This window comes from Epinephelus fuscoguttatus, linkage group LG5 (assembly GCF_011397635.1).
Source record: "Epinephelus fuscoguttatus linkage group LG5, E.fuscoguttatus.final_Chr_v1".
Classification (NCBI taxonomy): Eukaryota; Metazoa; Chordata; class Actinopteri; order Perciformes; family Serranidae; genus Epinephelus; species Epinephelus fuscoguttatus.
In genome coordinates, this window is record NC_064756.1 from 36,933,406 (window position 1) to 36,950,669 (window position 17,264).

Genomic DNA, 17,264 nt, shown 5'->3' on the forward strand with positions numbered 1-17,264 from the left:
AACAGCAGTAAAATTCTACTGTTTCCATGGAGACTGACTGTTTGCTTGAACCTACGCTTGTGATAGCCCAGGTTACCTGTTGTTGCAACTAAGTATACTCTCAAAAAAGATGGCCTAATAGTAACAAAAAAAAAAAAATGGGAGAAGAGAGAATGCACAAAAAACAAATTGGTTGGAGGAAGAAGAAACTCATACTTATAGAGGAATCCAATAAAAGAAAGAAAATACTGAGGATTAAATGTGATCTGAAAATAACAGCAAACATGAAGAGGAAATTGCAAAGTTTGGTTGGGAACTTCACCGTGGTGTTCAGCAGTGAGGTGTTCAGTGAGGGCTTTGAAACCTGGTGAATGACAACGCACATTGTTGACTTGTGTACATGAAATACCTTGTCAATTACTGATGGGGAAGATCCCCTTGCATTAAACCGCAGAGCAATCAGACACTGTAATGGGGCTGGAGCAGTGCAGCTTCGCAAAGTCTGGTGATCGAACTACAGGCATTGAAACAAATCATAAAATGAACTGCGGTCAAATTTATAGTGCAAAATCAATTGCTCATAATTAAGGGCATCCATCGGGTTCTTCGGTCACTCTTCTCGGTATGCCTTCATTTTCCTCATTTTTTGCCATAAACTCAGCCATGTTGCAGTTAAGCTGCAGTCAGAGGAACCGTGTGTTTTTTCCTTACTTTGGTTGCTAAGGTACTCTGTGCAACAGTTCAATGAACTTTAAGCAATGCATTAGGTATAGGACCAATTTAAAAGAAAAAGTAAGGAAATCTCAAGGAGAAGACTTATTGATATTTTGTTCAACCAATTTTATTTAAAGGAAACCTTAACTCAGATTAAAAGGAAAAACTTCACTTAAGGTGCTTTGTGCAACTATCCCCAGATGTTTAGGAGGTGTTGTCTGGAAGGTGGTCAATCTAAAGAAGTATTTTCCTCTCAAAAACAGGGGTCTTATTTATAAAACAGTGTGTAGGATCCATGCTTAAAGGAGCTATATGTAATAAATCTAAAGCAAATAATCTCACCGACAACAATAGTACAGCCAGAATATTTGCATTTAAAAAACAGAAGCCGGTTTCCACTTCACAGGTGTGCCTTATCAGGGTTAATTAGTGGAATTTCTTGCTTTATCAATGGGGTTGGGACCATCAGTTGTGTTGTGCAGAAGTCAGGTTAATACACAGCCGACAGCCCTATTGGACAACTGTTAAAATTCATATTATGGCAAGAACCAATCAGCTAACTAAAGAAAAATGAGTGGCCATCATTACTTTAAGAAATGAAGGTCAGTCAGTCCAGAAAATTGCAAAAACTTTAAATGTGTCCCCAAGTGGAGTCGCAAAAACCATCAAGCGCTACAACGAAACTGGCACACATGAGGACCGACCCAGGAAAGGAAGACCAAGAGTCACCTCTGCTTCTGAGGATAAGTTCATCCGAGTCACCAGCCTCAGAAATCGCAAGTTAACAGCAGCTCAGATCAGAGACCAGATGAATGCCACACAGAGTTCTAGCAGCAGACCCATCTCTAGAACAACTGTTAAGAGGAGACTGCGCGAATCAGGCCTTCATGGTCAAATAGCTGCTAGGAAACCACTGCTAAGGAGAGGCAACAAGCAGAAGAGATTTGTTTGGGCCAAGAAACACAAGGAATGGACATTAGACCAGTGGAAATCTGTGCTTTGGTCTGATGAGTCCAAATTTGAGATCTTTGGTTCCAACCGCCGTGTCTTTGTGAGATGCAGAAAAGGTGAACGGATGGATTCCACATGCCTGGTTCCCAATGTGAAGCATGGAGGAGGAGGTGTGATGGTGTGGGGGTGTTTTGCTGGTGACACTGTTGGGGATTTATTCAAAATTGAAGGCACACTGAACCAGCATGGCTACCACAGCATCCTGCAGCGACATGCCATCCCATCCGGTTTGCGTTTAGTTGGACGATCATTTATTTTTCAACAGGACAATGACCCCAAACACACCTCCAGGCTGTGTAAGGGCTATTTGACCAAGAAGGAGAGTGATGGAGTGCTGCGGCAGATGACCTGGCCTCCACAGTCACCGGACCTGAACCCAATCGAGATGGTTTGGGGTGAGCTGGACCGCAGAATGAAGGCAAAGGGGCCAACAAGTGCTAAACACCTCTGGGAACTCCTTCAAGACTGTTGGAAAACCATTTCAGGTGACTACCTCTTGAAGCTCATGGAGAGAATGCCAAGAGTGTGCAAAGCAGTAATCAAAGCAAAGGGTGGCTATTTTGAAGAAACTAGAATATAAAACATGTTTTCAGTTATTTCACCTTTTTTTGTTAAGTACATAACTCCGCATGTGTTCATTCATAGTTTTGATGCCTTCAGTGAGAATCTACAATGTAAATAGTCATGAAAATAAAGAAAACACATTGAATGAGAAGGTGTGTCCAAACTTTAGGCCTGTACTGTACATGTCCACATTTAACCATAAATGAACAGTGCAAAGCACCTCATAATTGTTGATGCATAGAAATACGCCTGCGGATCAATGGTTCTTTACGGCAACAATAAAGTGCCATCACGATGTTTATATGTTTATGGAATCAGACTGATTGCTTTACACCTTGATCCTGACAATCAGTGGTGTCCCTAAACCTGAGATTTAATTGGAAGATGTAAGTTTATAGGTCAACAATTTATTTATACATGTCAGTTTGTTATGGCGATCTTGGCCTGCATTATGATTAGGATTCATAATGAGGATATTGAGTTTAATGATGCGAGGACTTTAACTAGCTTAACCTCCAGACTTTGCTAAATGACACAGTCTATACATGTGGTGAAGCTGTACATAAAGTGACTGGAGGGTGTGTGTGGCAGTCACCGCAGCGTACTTGGTGATCTATATTTACAGTATTAGAAGGTATCACTAAAGACTGTTGACACTCTGTTTTGCAATTATGTAATGCTATTTTATGTGTGCATTTCAACAGCTGCAATGCACGCAGCTGAACAAACCTGAGTGTCAGCAGCAGTCCAGCCCTCAGCTCTGCGCTCTGGGGAATGTGATGATAAAACAGCGCTGATAAAACAATGAGTGGAATTCAATTTGAGATTTGAGTTGGCTGATCATTTGTACGACTCAAAGGTGATTATGGGAAAGTGTTGACTCAATAGCACAAATAAAATAGTTGGATTGAATGTTTATGATAAATTACATCTGTGAGTACAGTATGATGTGCGGCATCATTATTCATAATGATACCTCTCACATTTAATTTCTACAATCTGGCTTCAATTCAACACCTTGCCATATGTATCACCAATTTCCCATTTCCAAAATGTTTGTACGCATGGGTCAAAGTTTACTTAGGTGTGCACATTCTCACGTCAAGTTTGTTGAGAAGGCCTCGTTCTGTGCAAATGCAACACTTATAAATGAGACCCCAGCTGATTTAATCTGTTAAAAACACTTTAGTCATCATGGTTAAGTGGGTCAGAGATGACCCTCCTTCTATTTCTATGTGGTAATCTCTGATCTCCGAGATTGTGACATTATATTGATGAAAGGACTCATTATCATATAATTATGTCTATTCCTTTCCAAAACAAACTGTGATTTAAATCAATAAAAACACTCAATAAAGCAGTTTCATGTTAACAATCAGGCCTGTAGTTTCGCAGACCGGGCGAGGCGGAGGCGCAGCGCACCTGCGCTTCGCCAACTGGGTGTGGCCAGGCGGATTTTGCAAGTTTGGCACACCGTGCGCGCTGGTGCAGCTACTCCTCTTTCCCACCTCCGTCCCTCCTACCTGCGCAAGTCGGAAAGAGGGAGGAGAGAAGGCGTGGAGTGGGTTTTACACACATCACACCAATCAAATGAGCACCTCTCCTCGCCCTTAAATGCGCCGCATGAAGGTGTAATGAGTTTACTCAATTCGCCATGGCAGAAGAGAGCAGCAGCGTCAGACGGCCAGACTTCTCCCAGGAGGAAACTGATGTATTGGTCCAGGAGGTCCAAGCTCGCAGTGTCCGAATACACGGAACTGCGAGCAGACCTCCACGGGCTGGTGATGCAAAGGTAGCCTGGGAGGAGGTCACCACAATTGTAAATCAATGTTGCGTTTCTCTCGTGTGCGCGCTCTTTCTTTCTCTCTCTCACAGTCTCACTCTGTTTCTTTTCTTTTGGCTTTTCTAAGATGACAGATGCTGAATATATACTCCCTATCTGATGCTGTGGCTGTTTGTGGTTGGCTGAGAGGGATGTGAACTCATTAATTTGCAGCTGTGTTAATCAAATCAGGTTGGGTTTCCATTACGCGTGCCAAACGTGCCAAACGGTGCCAATCCCCTTTGATCTGACATCAGATGTGACGGGACAGTCGATATAGAGATACATTTATGTGCTGATTGCAGATAGTTGCATTGAATAGTGTTTTTTTGGGTATTTATTGCATTGTTAATGTGCCTGACATTCTGGAAACCAGCCTGTGAGGTTTTGGTGACGTGAGCGCACTGTACGCCGCTCAGCCAAACTTCCACTTACACCGGCTGTGCTCCGCCTTGCTGACAGTAGACCTGGTTTCAGCTGGCGAACTTTTAGCGCACCTTCGGTGAAGCCTTTTGGCACGAATCTGTTACTGCGCCAAGCTAGATGTGTCGACACCTCCCCCTGCTGCCAAACTACCAAACTGAGCGCACCTCAGGTTGCGCTGAAACTAGCTCTGCGCAGGGTTCGCCACCCTGCGCCATCCTGTGCTGCGCCGAGAAACTAGAGGCCTCAGTGTTTCTCAGCATTGCTTGGCATGAACGAGCTGCTGACTACAGTGGCCAAAGTGAAAGCTCGCATGGCTCTATCTAGAGCCAACGTTTGGTTTGTCCACTCTGGGCTACTGACTGGCACTACTGAAACATTGCGGACTGCTTGGACGAGGACCTGCTTCCTATGTAGATATAAATGGCTCATTCAAGGTAACAAAAACACAACAATTCTTATTTTCAGGTGATTATACACTAAAGAATACCTACTGATTATATTGTACTCCATTTCTGCCAATATACCCTGCTAAATCTTACACACATTGGGCTTTTACTGTAAATAAATCCTACCTTCATGAAAGTTATAGTACTCAGTTTTTGTTTCAGATAGATGTTGAGTCAGATGTTGATGGTCATTTTGGAGGCTGCAGTTAATGGTGCTGTTAAATTGTGTTATACTGAGAGGTGTTATTATATTAAGAGGTGAGAGGTGTCTGATATTATGTCCACCCCATTTTTTACAATTTAGGATACTTTTCTACTAAGTGCCATGCTGCAGGACTTTTTCCTTCTTTCACCAAAACTGCAAAAACAAGTCGGTCATACCCACCCAGCTTGCATCTTAGGTTTTTATTTCTGTCAATTTTCAGGGAATTAGAGATGAAATGATATAAAACAGCCATGACTGCCAGCAGCGTCAGAAATGACAGTTGGCCTGCGTCTCTGGTTTTCATGGCTCAGAGTTTGAGCCAGGCATCCCAGAGGGCCTCGACTGTCATAATGAGTTGTAAACAAGAGGGAGGACGGCTCGGTGTCAGCTCCCATAAGTGTGGTGGGAAAAGCCTCGACATCATCCTGTCGAACCCCACAACAATAAACACACAGAGAAGAGGAGGTTTGTTGGGAGAAAGTTGACATATCATCTTCATTACAGAGAGCAGACACAGTGACTGGGTCAGGCTGAACTGAGCAATCACCCTGTGTGTGTGTGTGTGTGTGTGTGTGTGTGTGGGTGTGTGTGTGTGTGTGCGCACACTGTTGTACATATATTTAAAAAAAAAAAATAATGTCATTAATTGTGTTACACGTCAGTTGTTCAAGCACAGCAGCCTCCAGATGGCTGATGCTTGTTTGTATTTAATTTCCATCCTTAAGGGCCCGTGGGAGTCTGTGCCGCTTTAACAGTTCTTACTGTAATTCCCCTGACCACTGTCACTGCATAAAAACACTAAATGCATCAATAAACACGTACAGCTGAGATCTTGTAAATATGCTCCTCTTGAACACCTTACAAGAACATCATCCAAACTGTAACTGTATTTTGTTGTTACATTAATTGTATTGCAAATATGGAAGATATTATGCTGTAAAAGAGAAACTCTCTGACTGTGTTCCACTGATGCTACTGCAGATTGTCTGCCTGTGTTGTCGACATGAGTGAGTTAAGTTATTGTTAAGTTCCAGCTCATTGAAAAGATGATATTTTTGTCAAGAATCCTTCCAAACCAGTTACACAACAATTATATGACTATCTGTGGAAGAGCTCGCTAAGGGAAAGTCATCAATTTAAATGAGGTTAAGTTGCAAAAACAAACTACATTTTTATTAATAACGATAGCTGAATGTATATACTATGCAGGATTATCTGAAAAAAAAAAACAATGCATAGACTGATATAGAGGTAACCCTCCTCAATCGTCATCACTTATGACCCCCTACAAGTGTGTGGTGGTGTATTTATCTGTGAAGATTCTGCCCTCCGCCTGTATTTTCTTATTTTCCTCTCCTTGCTGTGTTTGACACGTTTATGGGGATGTAATAACAGCGCGCAGGTGAGGTCAGGACTTTATAAAAAGGTAAGCAGCATTCTTAGCTGCGTTTGAGCCACCAATCCCAGGTGTTTTTCAACAACCTGTTCTTGCTGTTGCAGCAGCTTTTGTGCCACCAAAATGTGGATGTTTCTAGCAAAAACAGGATCTTCTCCTCTCATAACCAAGTCGATTTTGTGCCTAAACCTTAACCACATGTGCATCACAGTGCTGTTGAAAAACATGAACAGAAATGTACCGTGTGAACATTTTTTTCTGGCAATTAGGTTGTCGAACTGCAGTAAGTGAGTGAGTGAGAATGTTTTCTTTTTCGGGAAATTGAGAAACAAAACTTCAAAGCAACAGGAGTTTGTTTTTTGGTTAATGGGCTGATGGAAAAATGGGCTTTTGGTCCAATGGGACATTTTTTGCACAAACTTGCCTTCTGGGAGCGATGAACAGTCCCTAGAGTGGCCAGTTAGCTTAGTTAGCTTGGTTGAGTATTGGCTTTCCCATTACAATAACATTCATATAACAGTACAGTAGCCTACCAACAGTCGATGACAATTCCGGCATAGTATTCCTTTAAAGAAATACCATTTTGATCCAAAAGGACCCCAAAAACTCATGTGGACTAAAATTGTTTGCTGAAAAAAGACAGATACTTTTTACCTGCTCTGTCTATGACAGCTGATAAGGCTGAATAAGTGAAAGAGGGCCGTGCTTTGCTCAAACACATCATCTGCACTAAACTGCACACTGTCGCCTCTCTGTCCAAACAAGATTTCGTGCATCATAGTTCCCCAAACAGATTATCGTGAGTTTGTGTGTGAGTTTCTGTTTGTTGCCCTTCACAGGCAGCTCGCCTGAGGCCTGAAAAAGTGATATCCCTTTGATAGTCACAGCGTTTGCCCGTTAAGTTTGCTAGCGTAAACACAACATCTGTGTGAACTCAGACATATCTGCTGCGTCACATGGAGGCAGGCCACCAGCTGTAACACCAGCACTCATGTTACACAGAGACAAATGAGCGTATGTGGCAGGACTGCAGCTACAGAGGGTCGCTGACTATGCCACTGGCTGTAGTCTTAAACCAGCAGTAAAACATTTCGCAAATCTGATTTAGACATGTCAGGCCTCTAATGAAATTACCCTTATATATCAGTTATGCTATAGGAAAGGCTGTACAGTGAACAGTGCTTGCACAACATACAGTATAATAAAGCAACATGCTACTCCTACTACCACTAACATTTGTCCAAGCAACATTTAAAACACTGCTTTTAGTAATGCTCTAGAATAACAGCTCTAAAATAACAATAATGAAGCCTCTTCGCCTTCCTCACAGAACATGAGAAGATGAGAACAGTGAAGATGCCACTGGGAAACTGAAACCAACTACTGTGAGTGTGTATTTTTGGGAATTAATTTTTGGGATAATTGGCTGTCAGAGAAATTGGCTTTCCTTCCAGTGTAACATTTTTAAGACTAATGGGGCTTCGGAATGTTTTACAGTCGGAACAATGTCTAGTTATGCTTTTTTTATGTTGCATCCTCTGCATATATTCAAATCTATGAACAATGATGTAAAGCCTTGGTGTACAATGCTTTCTTTCATACACTGTTTAGCATGTTAGCTTGCTACGTTAGCTTAACATTCCAGCTGATGATTACTGGGATCTGGTCATCAGTTTTAGAGGTATCCTGTTATGATCACAATGACCATTGTATACATTATATGTTGATAATTATGTAACTTCTAGCAGTTTGTGAAAGAGTGGAGTTTCCCTGAAGGAGTTTGTGAAGCTTTCTGTTTATTGTGGTAATAAGAATTTTGTTGTCTCAAAATCAGGTTATGTGCTGGAGAGGTTTGAGAGTCCCTGCTGTAATTGTTGAATTAAAGTTGACTTATTTTACAGTTTGCTGATGATCAGATTTGCTCCAGTTTCCATACCACTTTTCAATTTTCTGTTACAGGAAGTGCTGACAGACATTTGTCACCGGCGGTGCGGCTGCTGCCCAGGGTCACAGTTATTACAGCGATCCATCAAAGGCCTAATCCTTTTACAGGTGAGTCACAACAGACAGTGACTTCAGATTAGATTACAGTGAAGATGATTGGGTATATCTGGACCAAACAACCAGACTGTATTATTAGAAAGGCTCAGTCTCCAGCAAGGTAATCAGTTTTTGTAATATCTTTGGAGTAAAATGCACTACTATGGCATCTGACTTCAGTGTCCCTGCAGAGTGTGAGTCAGCACACTGCACCAGTCAGTGTATGTCATCATCTGAGCCCAGAACATGTCTGTCAGACAGTCTCACCTGTGTCATATTTGTAAAGCTCAGCAGGAAATTGTTGTACACTGTGTGTCATATTGACCTGCACTGGTCCCAGCAAGGTGACTGGAATATGTCGTGTGTGAGTGCAGTGTGGTTTCCACTCTTTACTGTTTGACCTCCACACCTTGATTTATTTCCAGAGCTATGGGGCTCAGGCGAGAACATTTCGGTATTCTTATCCTAAACCTTACTTGCATTTTTCAAAGAGGCCTGTTCACGTAAGTGTTTGAAGTTGGATCCAGCATACCCTCATAATTGCACAAACATCTTAGTGATGAATGCTACCAGTCCATGATGAGGTGTATGTTTCTTGAGACGTCATAATTCGCATAACGCCATCTGTTGCAATTTGGCACTACTCTGCTGGAAGAGAGCTTCTTGCTGCACACCATTTATTTGTTTTTAGTTACTCCATCAAGTGTTTGTCACCATTTGGCATGCTGCATACTATATTTATTGAGTGTGGGCGTTTGTCTGGACTGACTTATTTGGAAGGAAATTGAGAAGAGTAGCACTGTTACTTGTCACCTGACTAATCCTTACGAGTCAGGTTGAAAATACTTCCGAAACTGGCTCACCACCACTAGACCACCTTATATACAGCGGGACTAAAAGGAGCAGTGGGGACAGCATCAGACATCTTGCTCAGAGAGCCCCCAAACTACCGCCGTCTATGCTACTCTGTAATCTTCAGCGTGATCGCCAGAATAAATGTTGGCATTGAATGTTTCTGCAAACCACAGATACATTACATATGTATGTTATTATGTACATTGAAACTTTATGTTTCAACAATGCTGTGGTTAATGTGTGGTTAGGATTAGGCACAAATACCACTTTGGTATGGGTTAGGAAAAGATTATGCTTTGGCCTAAAATTCCTGGTCCCCCCTGGAAATGCAGTGATGTCTCTATAAAAAACAGTCGCTTTTCGTTGCACTATTTCCAGTGAAAGTGCAGTGATGGGTTGCTATGAAATACCCCCATTTGGTGGCTAAATACCTCAGGAAACACAGCAATGAATCACCAAAAACAAAAACTGTTATGTTTGTTGGTCAGGTTCTTGACTAGGTATCATGCCATCCACCATCCCCTCCACCTCACATTGATAAAGTCAGCTCATTAACTGCATACCTTTAGAAACACTTTCTTCTGGCGACTGGGCTGGTAATATTTGCTCCTTTAAAAAAAGGATAAAGTGTGCACACATGTTTTAGTCTGATTTGAGTATCATGAGTCTTGCTTGACATTTTTAACTGAAACATGGTTGCAATGATGTGTTGGACACCTTCACACATATCTATGGTTTTACCCATATACGCCCTGATAGAGATGAAAACTCTGGTAAAAAAACAAGCAGCGGAGGGATCTGTGTATATGTTTCAGACAGTTGATGCCATAATTGTGCGATCTATGTAAAATGCAACACCAGGATGCTTCTTTGGAGACAAAACAATCCTACATATAACCACTTAGCTCGTGTTGATAATAATCTGATTACCCTTTGGCTCCTAATCTGTGTAGAACAACAAAAGAAACTCTTGTGTGTCAGTTTTTCCACGTAAGGTCACCAATGAGAAAGTTAATGACTACATGTAAGCAATCATGTCACACAACTATAATATAAGTGAAAATAATCATCAGGACAGGATGTGCTGCTGTTATGGCACAGCCTTAACACGGTGTCTGTCACCACAGTACATGTTAGACAAGATGACGGTGCAGATGAGAGCAGCAGAGCACAACAAGAGAGAGGCCGCATGATAACAGCTTCCAGTCTGTCATCAGCTCCTGAGCTGAGTCATGAGACTGAAGCCGGAGGACCCACGCTGTCATCATGTGGCTGTCTCACCTTTGTTTGTGTGTGTGTGTTTGTGTGTATGAGAGAGAGAGAGAGAGAGAGAGAGAGAGAGAGAGAGAGGACCACTACTTTTGTGTATTTATTCATTAAACAACACCCTGTACAGCAGAGAAAACAAAGAACGTCTGCTGAAAGTAACAAACATACAGTACAATCTTAATAACAGTAAGACAAGAATGAAATGGACAGAAATAAAGAGACAAACAAAAGTAGCAAAAGAAAACAGTATAGACAAAAAAACAAAACAAAAAAAATCAATTATTATTTTTTGAAAAGTACAGTATATTTGTGTCTTCCTGGTCATCAATCTGCTAAAAGATGAGACACAACCCATTTCCCAAAACAGGCAGCAGACGAAATCGAATTTATCATAGATGATATTGGAAACAGATGAAGAGAGTGAAGGAAAGATGGATGAGAGCTTCTCCTGAAACAAATGCCCACTTCATTCACACAAACAGAACTATTCAGTCTGTAGACTTTCTAAAGTCTAACATTCAGATGTTGACATTTTAACACTGTAAAGACTGTGACTACAAGTTTTCACAGTATTCTGCAACACATATGGTTGTTATGCCAAAGATATTCCCATGGAAATACATGACGCTCTATTTCTTCCTTTGTTTCGTGATTTTCAAGCTCTCTTTAGCCCTATAGTACGTAAACAAACAAACTTCCTGTGTGGCCATTTTGTGGTTGTTTCTTTCCTAGGGCCACCAACTTTGTGTTGAAACTCTACCATGGGAATTTCATGTATATCCCCCATAAGTTTTGAGTCAATGTTTTTTTGTTTTGTTTATGAGAATTTATAAGAAATGTGTCTCTTCTTAGTTCATTATTTGCTATTTCTATGTCATCATTTAGCCATTACTTTAATGGTATTGTTTTTGTAGTATGGTATTTCCTGTCATTATATTTTGACTTTGTTTCTTAAACAGCACCGTCTCTCAGCATATTAACATTTTATTATTATCAATATACACCGATCAGCTAAAACATTAAAACTACTGCAGATGAAGTGATAACATTGATTATTTCACTACGATGTGATGTTCTGCTGGGAAACCTTGAATCCAGGCACCCATGCGGATGCCTCCTGACATGCTCCACCTGACGAAACACAATTGCAGACCCAGTACCCCCCCTCATGGCAACGGCACTCCTCCATGGCAGTGCCCCCCCAGCAGGGCAACGCCACACTGTAAATGATGTTAAGGAACGGCCTAAGGAATGTGACAAAGAGCTCCAGGCATCGACCTGACATCCAAATTCCCCATATCCCAGTCTGATCGAGCCTCCATGGAATGTGCTTGTACACCGACTCACAACCCACAGGACTCAAGGATACACCACCAGCGCCTGGGGGGTACCTCTGGGAACCAGTCCTGGTCACACTGAGATCTAGGGAATTTGGAGATCATTTCTTGAGCTCTTTGTCATGTTCCTTGCGCTGTTCTGCACAGTTTTATGTGGTGTGGCATTGTCCTGCAGGGGCAACAACTGGGGAGTGCTGTTGCCGTGAGGGGGGGGTACTTGATCTGTAATGGTGATTGGGTTGGTGTTGCGTGTCACTTGGCATCCACATGAATGCTGGGACCCAAGGTTTAGCGGCAAAACATTGCATTGTAACAAAAATGATTAATGTTACCTTTTTTTCAATGGTTTTACCTTAGTTGGTTACCTGCTGACAAATATTTTGTCTTGTTATTGATGTCTATCTACAGGTTAATTTTGCTACTCTTCAGTTTACTGGACTGTGCACCACCCGGGTCTTGTGGGAGCTAGTTAGCAGCACTGCTCATTAGGCAGTAGCTACTAGTAACGCCATTCTGACTCAACAGTGTTGATGTGGAGACACTGTGCCCACCCTCTGGTCTCAGTGAATATGTGGTTCAATTTTGAGCTGCAAATCCCCTTTAGCAATGTCAAGTGCTCTGTCAGCTCCATTAGCTGATTAGCATGGCTAGTGGTACTAACATAGTTATCAGTGCTAAAGGGGCTTTGCGGCTCAAAATGAAACCGCTTACTCAAAGGGACTACATGGACAGAGAATGGAGGGTGGTACTATGTTTCCACAGCATAACCACAGGCCCAGAGAAAGGCAGCTCAGCCTTGCTTCCAAATCTTCCCAGTGGCCACTTGCAGTATAGCAGCAAAAGGTTCCCCTGTAGCAAAAAGCATTTTCCCTATAGACCACCACTGTAAAAAAATGTTTTTAAAACTATTGACAGGACACCTCAAACTGCAAACAAGTTCAATTATTACTCTTTCTTTTATACATTTTTAATCCACAGGGGCTTTATATTTGTAAAACTTTCCTTGAGCCAAGAAAATGGATTTAAATAGCTGTGATATCATTGCAATGTAAAGTCTGTAAGCTGAGACACAGAAAGACCACAAAGAGATGCAAGGGAACCACCAAACGACACAAATTTACTACAAAAGGGGCAAAACAGCCAAAGAGACACAAAATAACTATTAAGAAACATAAAACTACCACAAAGAGACACAAAACCACTACAAGGAGGCACAAAATGACCACCAAGAGATGTAAAACAGGAAAAAAAAGATAATAATATTAGGAGACAAAACCACCATAAAGCCTGTGTGTTTTCCTCCTCCTTAGGAGAGGTGGTGGGGCCTTTTGCATATCAGTGCCCAGGGGCCTTTAGTCTTATAACACGCCTATGAGCATTTTGTGTTTTTTACTTTTTTTCCCCTTAAAATTTAAAAGGTTAGTTACCGTTTAATGAGTGTCTAGTTATCAAAAGTAAAATTAACTGAAACTGAAATCCCTAGCTTCGACACACAGTTCTCAAGGTAGCAGCTCCTGTAACAAATTGTAGTAAATGAATGCCAAGCAGCTAAATTTGAACATTCAGACCTGTCGAGCAGCAGAAAAGATATGGCCGAAAAGAAGGACATAGTATGAAAACAAAGCTCCAGTTCCTTCCTTTACTTTCTTTTGAATGCTAACTTCAGAACTGATTTCCTAAACTCTCCCATGACTTTCCAGATTTATACCTGCTCTTGTTCACAGCCTGGAAATGTTCCTTCCTGTGCTTTGGCATGAATAACTGTGAGAAATATTTCAGGAATTTAAGGTGCTGACTGGGTAACTTACTGCAGACTTCATATCACTCTACAATCTACAGTGCACACTTAGAGGTTCAACCCTTTTTCATGTGTCTCACTTCCTGTTTCTATATCAGGCTCCAGGAAGCCTAAACTTAATCAACCAGCTCCATTTACATCCACGGCCCCTCTGCTGACCAGCAGCCTGTTTACAGTAACACAGAGTCATAAAATGAAACAAAGAGAGCCTGATAAGGAATGGGATATTCATGAAGGTGTACTGGACACAATAACGGGAGCTTTGATCCTTTGTGCAACTGTTTTGTCCATGAATCAGCCAACAATTCACTAGACATCATGCATATTACAAAAAATCATCTTTTCCTTTTCCAGGTTTCCTCTTATTGCTCTCTTAATTTCTTATTTCTCAGGACTTTACCTTTTAAAAAGGATAACTGATATAGAAATCTGTAGGAATGTGTCATTTTCATGATGCTTTGTATGTTTTCATAACGAAGTGGGAAAATTAGAAACCATATAAGCTTAAATTTCAACTTTAATGCAAAGATCAAACCACAAACTGGATCCCATACACTTTTATAATGCAAATGCAGAAATTTAAGGCTTACTAACATAGCAAACACATGTAGGTATACAGTACACAGTTCGGTTTACATCATCGTTAGAGACTTTGTCTGATGCAAATGTTGGTAGATCACAAATGCAAAGCTGGCTGGGTGTGTCAGGGTGATTTGTTGTCCCAAGGAGGAAATCAAATGTCTCAATTTTACTACACACACTGTCATGATGGACTGGGTAGGTCCACATTTTTCATACACAAACAAACACACTATCAGCCCAACCTATAACCTCTGCTGCACTAAGGAGATTTACAAGAACTGAAAACAAAAGTTCTTGATGTTCTCAAGACACTCAGCGTTTTCTGACCAAACAGTTCTTCAGACCTCCCCCTGAGAGCTGAGACCATCAAGGGCCTTCTCTCTGTTTGCATTTGCACCGCCAATAGAAACACTGAACTGATGGAACTTTTGCTTTGTGAGTCAAATTCGCATTGTATTTCCACCATCATATATTTGCTTAGCAAAGACCAGACCAGTGGTTCCCAACTGGTCCAGCCACAGGGTCCAGGTTTCCCTTTAGTCATTAGTTCAAGGTCCATGCAGTTTAATATATTCAGCATCATACTTGCATTTGGCCATTTTGTTGAGCTATTTTGCGGTTTCTGTCAAGTAGCTTTCAGTTCATCACTCACTCTACAGCAGAAACTGGAACTTCAAAATAAAAGGTCTGTGCAGGAAATTTACTGTATTCAGTAAAGTACCAGTAAAATAAAGTGTGTTGTTGAAAAACCTGACATGTTTGTAAGTGACTTGCGGTCCATTCAGAATAACCCCATGACCCACTTTTTGACTGCAACCCACCAGTTGGGAACCACTGGTCTAGACTTAACTGTTGATCTGTTTGCCCATGTTTTCTCCCATTTTCTTTGTTATGAGTTGTTTGTGTTTTGTGTTGTTTGTTGTTTTACACGGCAAATGTAGTTTTGTTTTTTAAATGGTGGTTACTGGTGCTGCATTGACTGTGTTCGACCAGTCACTATACACTTGCATCACCTATAGTTGCTCTTGTGCAGGGAGAGTACCTACTCTGAAGGAGGAGGTAAAAGAGTCCTTCAAAATGAAACTGTAAAAACAACAATGGCTTCTAGTTCCTGCCATGCAACCACAACAAACTAGGGGTTCTTAGAACTGGAAGCAACGACTACCAACACTGCAAAATGCCTATGATTAACACTGTAAACTGCTGTTTCAATTTATCAAATCTGGAAAAATAAGGGTCACTTCAAGTCCTGAAAATAGTAGGACATTAAAGGGAGCAGCAAACAAAAAAAACTAATGTCAAATGGAAACATTAAAGTGTTGTCTTTAACATGCCTCATGTTGGATGCAGTTACAATGTGCTGAAACAACTTCACATATGTTTTTAGCTACGACCAAGATTTTTTACAGCATTTCACCACATCTTTGGGAACAGTTAACCTAGTAAGTAGAAAATAGTAGCTAAAGTTAGCTGATGTTAGCTGGTAACATTAGCCTGACAGCAGTGCATCCATGTGCAGAGTTTACATATAAATGATAGTTATACTCAAGTATATTTACTCACCCGTCCAAAAACAAGACTGCACTCGTTTCAGTCATGAACCAAGCCACACAAGAGCTCGCCGTGTATCGTTAATAACATCAGAAGGGCTGGAGGATGTCGTTTGTAATGACATTCATATTTGCACCGGACAAATCAGTCAAGTTCTGGGAAAAATCACTTTTCTTTGCTTTGTATGGATCAAAGCCAATATGAGTTTCAATTTTCTAACGATACCTGCTGCCTGCAGTTCATCCAACCCTTTAATGTAGTCACTTTGTTTACAACTCACACAGTATGTGGATTTGTCACTTCCTGCCCCCATCTGACTTTTACACGTCATAATAGTCATGTGATTGCAAAAACAGTTACTGTATCTGCTGTGGACCCAAGGCGCTGTTATATTTTTTAATGGTGCACATTAGCTCTGGCAGAGATTCTGGTACAGCTACAGAGACACTGTGCAGAAGCTCATTTGCTACACTTTCACCTCCTAATGAATCCAGCTTGTCTGTACTTGACACTCTGACCATCTGGTACACTGAGAAAGTTAGTCATCAGCATGGAAGAGGAAAAAAATGAAAACAGTGGAGGAAAAGAAGTGAGATGAAGAAAACTGAACAGGAAAAACAAAAGCAGTCCACGGCCTGCAGCAGAGAGACACAGGGAAAGTGAAAGGCTGCAGGTAGTTAATCCTGGCTGTTCATTTCATGCTCGGGTGGCCGTGCAGCCGTCCATGTTTCAAAGCCCTTGTAGGCTCGACTTGACACCCTGCAGGGAAAATTAATGACTTCAATAACCATGCCACATTTTCCTGTGACGTTTCCCGCATGGAGCTTTATTGGACAAATCTTAATTTGGCTCTGATCAGATCACCAGAGCTTGTTACTGTACGTCTGGAGAGTAATGAATGAGGCACTTTGTGTGTATGTGTGTGTATGTGTGTGTATGACTAACTTCTTTCCTTTCTGCAGCAGCCAATACACAGGACATGATGTATGATACTGTGTTCTTTTAGCAGAGTGCCTGTGTTGTTGTAGTCTACCTGAAAGGGCGGTGTGCGACAGGGCAAGTTTTGTTGTTTTTTCCAGAGGGTAATTTTTGTGCATTTGATCACATTTTTAGTGTCAGCATTTTGGATTTTCTCCTCCCCTTATTCCCCCAAAGTGAAGCATTTGCATTGCACGTTGACAAATGTAAACTCAATTTGTGCCACTAAAGTTTTGTTTGAACTTCTTTCCCACAGTTGGAACAAAAGAGGATTGAGTCATTTTTATCCCG

General features: G+C 41.3%; 1 protein-coding gene across 1 annotated transcript in view; it reads right to left on the bottom strand.

Moving 5' to 3' along the window:
• The window catches only part of gpr4 (G protein-coupled receptor 4), a 76,366-nt gene that overhangs the window by 39,472 nt on the left and 19,630 nt on the right, over positions 1-17,264 (bottom strand). The gene's annotated exons all lie outside the window — the stretch shown is intronic.